Here is a 4,143-nt window from a genome sequence, read left to right as displayed (position 1 = left end):
GGCTGGGGAGACATGCAGGAGGCCTGGCTCTGGGCGCAGACACAGGACTCACCAGGCTGGGAAGACGTGCAGGAGGCCTGGTTTTGGGTGCAGGCACAGGATAGACCGGGTCCTGAAGACGCACTGGAGGTCTAGAGCGCACGGCCTGCACAACCCGTCCTGGCTCGATGCCCACTCTAGCATGGCACTTGCGGGGGGCTGGGATGTAGTGCACCGGGCTATGAGCGCGCACTGGAGACACCGTGCGCTCTACCGCATAACACGGTGCCTGACCAGTACCACGCCGCTTCCGGTAAGCACGGGGAGTTGGCTCAGGTCTAACGCCTGACTCCGCCAATCTCCCCGTGTGCCCCCCCAAAGAATTTTTGGGGCTGCCTCTTCACCTCCACCTGCTTCCCCGGCAGGTTGTTGCAATGGTCAAATAGCTGTTCCCAAGTCCAGTCTATTCTTCCCTCCAATTCCTCCAGCGACCAGGATGCCATCACCTCCCGAGCACGCTGCTTCCTCCACTCCTGGTGCTGCTCCCCTCCACGCTGCTTGGTCCGTTTTTGGTGGGTAGATCTGTAACGGCTGTCTTTGGAGAGAGTGGACCAAGGCGCAGCGTGGTTAGTGCTCATCATGAATTTATTAAAGATCGAACACTTTAAACACAAAAACAAGAAACCAACAGCCAAACAGTTCTGTCAGGTGCAAAACACTAAACAGAAAATATCTATCCACAAAACCCAAAGGAAAAACATGCTGCCTAAGTATGACTCCCAATCAGCAACAACGATGTACAGCTGTTCCTGATTGGGAGCCATACCCGGCCGAAACAAAGCAATCCCCAACATAGAAATACAGACATAGAATGCCCACCCAAATCACACCCTGACCAAACCTAAATAGAGACATAAAAAGTCTCTCTCAGGTCAGGGCGTGACATCCGGACGCCTATAAGAAATCCTGCTATGCCCTCAGATGAACCATCAAACAAGCAAAGCGTCAATACAGGATTAAGATTGAATCCTACTACAGTGGCTCTGATGCTCGTCGGATGTGGCAGGGCTTGAAAACTATTGCGGACTTCAAAGGGAAACCCAGACGCGAGCTGCCCAGATCCACAGATGACGCAATCTCAATCGCACTCCACACTGCCCTTTCCCACCTGGACAAAAGGAACACCTATGTGAGAATGCTGTTCATTGACTACAGCTCAGTGTTCAACACCATAGTGCCCACGAAGCTCATCACTAAGCTAAGGACCCTGGGACTAAACACCTCCCTCTGCAACTGGATCCTGGACTTCTTGACGGGCCCCCCCCAGGTGGTGAGGGTAGGCAACAACACTCCTTCCAAGCTGATCCTCAACACTGAGGCCCCTCACGGGTGTGTACTTAGTCCCCAACTGTACTCCCTCTTCACCCATGACTGCGTGGCCAAACACGACTCCAACACCATCATTAAGTTTGCTGACGACACAACAGTGGTAGGCCTGATCACCGACAACGATGAGACAGCCTATAGGGAGGAGGTCAGAGAACTGGCAGTGTGGTGCCAGGACAACAACCTCTCCCTCAATGTGAGTAAGACAAAGGGGCTGATCATGGACTACAGGAAAAGGCGGGCCGAACAGGCCCCCATTAACATCAACGGGGCTGTAGTGGAGCCCACAGGGGTTTTTATTTGGCCCCACATATTTTCTGAGCAAAAAAAAAGAACTAAATATTTTTTATTTGTACTTTTTATTGTTGGACATAAAATACTGTAAAAACACCTGGAGATCAACTCCAAATTACTTTTATTTGAGATATCTGTTCCCAAGTATTCCCATGCATAATAGAGAGACACGTGATTGTATACAAGTGTAAGCAAGGTTTGAAATGATTATGTTTCAGTAAAATATTATATCTGGTTGGGATTCTTGCAGTTAATTTGCAGTCAAATGATTTGTAATTTTGTTCCGGCCCCCCGAAAAAATTGGCCCGCTGCTGAATCTAGTTGATGATCCCTGGCCTATAACTGCATCGCCAAAAGTATGTGGACATGCTTTCAAATTAGTGGATTTGGCTATTTCAGCTACACCCGTTGCTGACAGGTGTATAAAATTGAGCACACAGCCATGCAATCTCCATAGAAATTGGCTGTAGAATGGCCCATGCTGAAGAGCTCAGTGACTTTCAACGTGGCATTGTCATAGGATGCCACCTTTCGAACAAGTCAGTTCATCAAATTTCTGCCCTGCTAGAGCTGCCCCGGTCAACTGTAAGTGCTGTTATTGGGAAGTGGAAACGTCTAGGAGCAACAACGGCTCAGTCGCGAAGTGGTAGGCCACACAAGCGCGTAGCGCGTAAAAATCGTTTGTCTTCGGTTGCAACACTCCAGACTGCCTTTGGAAGCAACGTCAGCACAAGAACTGTTCGTTGGGAGCTTCATGAAATGGGTTTCCATGGCCGAGCAGCCGCACACATGCCTAAGATCACCATACGCGATGCCAAGCGTCAGCTGGAGGGGTGTAAAGCTTGCCGCCACTAGACTCTTTAACAGTGGTAATGCGTTCGCTGGAGTGATGAATCACGCTTCACCATCTGGCAGTTTGCCAGGAGAACGCTACCTGCCCGAATGCATAGTGCCGACTGTAAAGTTTGGTGAAGGTGGAATAATGGTCAGGGCTGTTAGTTCCAGTGAATGGAAATCTTAATGCTACATCATACAATGACATTTTAGATGATAACGCGCTTCCAACTTTGTGGCAACAGTTTAGAGAAGGCCCTTTCACGTTTCAGCATGACAATGCCCCTGTGCACAAAGCAAGGTCCATAAAGAAATGGTTTGTTGAGATCGGTGTGGAAGAACTTGACTGGCCTGCACAGAGCCCTGGCATCAACCCAATCAAACAGCTTTGGAATTAATTGGAATGTGAGCCAGGCCTAATTACCCAACATCAGTGCCCGACCTCACTAATGCTCTTGTGGCTGAATGGAAGCAAGTCCCCGCAGCAATGTTTCAATATCTAGTGGAATGCCTTCCCAGAAGAGTGGAGGCTTTTATAGCAGCAAAGGGGGGACTAACTCCATATTAATGCCAATGATTTTGGAATGAGATGTTCGACAAGCAGGTCTCCACATACTTTTGGTCATGTAGCGTATTATGCATTTGGCCAGTGGTTCTCAAAACTCTCCTCAGGTACCCCCGGACATTTCACAACTTTGTTGTAGCCCTGAACTATCTCAATTGATGTACCTAAAGGGCTTGATGAGTAGTTGAATAAGGTGTGCTAGCTTTGAATATGTCAAAACATGGAACGCTATGGATCACCGAGAAGAGGTTTGAGAACTACTGCATTAGGCTACACCACACTTGGTAAAACTTTCTATCTAGGTTAATAAAAAAAAATAGAACTATATGATTAGAGCACTAAGGTAAACTAAAAACGTTAAATATTGTTCATATGATTTATATGTTGGTTTATTTCATTTGTATTAGTTCAAAAAGATGGTTCTGCACAGAGGCCACTTCTATTTGGCCTAAATCAGTGACTGGATTCTGCTTTGTTAAACAACAACTGTAGGAAAGAAACCTCCCAAATCACTCTTCAATCTGTTGAAGCTTATATAAAATGTCTCATGTGCTTGATTAACCTAATTAATTGTTGCTGGCAATCAACACTCCTAATAGCCTGTTAGTTGTTATGGTGATCGAGATGTGTAAATGATAATGTAAATATTATTCTAAGGGAAAAATCTAACTCACTGAGTTTTAATTTAACCTACATAACAAATTGAACGACATTTCTTTCCACATCCCAATAATAACCTCGGCAGCCAGAATGTCGCGCGCTTGAGAAATTATTCCAATCCAGATGGCGCACCTATCCTATCTGTCCTCCAATAAAGCATGGAACCATTCTGAAATCTGTGAAATGTTCCGTTCGTAATCGAGGACAGTCCATGAGTACACTGCTGCTGTACAGACTGTTCCCGGTAGTTGCGCTGAGCTGCGCGAGTTGCGGCGGCGCTCGGCACAGAACTGGTTAAAGGGTCAGGGTGTCTACTAGAACACTGTGTCCTCACCAGAGCGCAGCTACAGTACAGCCGGAACATTGTGTTACTTTGTGGCCACTTTCCAAGACCTGCCCTTAATTTGTACACTAAATGCCCCCCC

The sequence above is a fragment of the Salmo salar genome, chromosome ssa12 (assembly GCF_905237065.1).
Source record: "Salmo salar chromosome ssa12, Ssal_v3.1, whole genome shotgun sequence".
NCBI lineage: Eukaryota > Metazoa > Chordata > Actinopteri > Salmoniformes > Salmonidae > Salmo > Salmo salar.
This window is presented reverse-complemented; position numbering follows the sequence as displayed.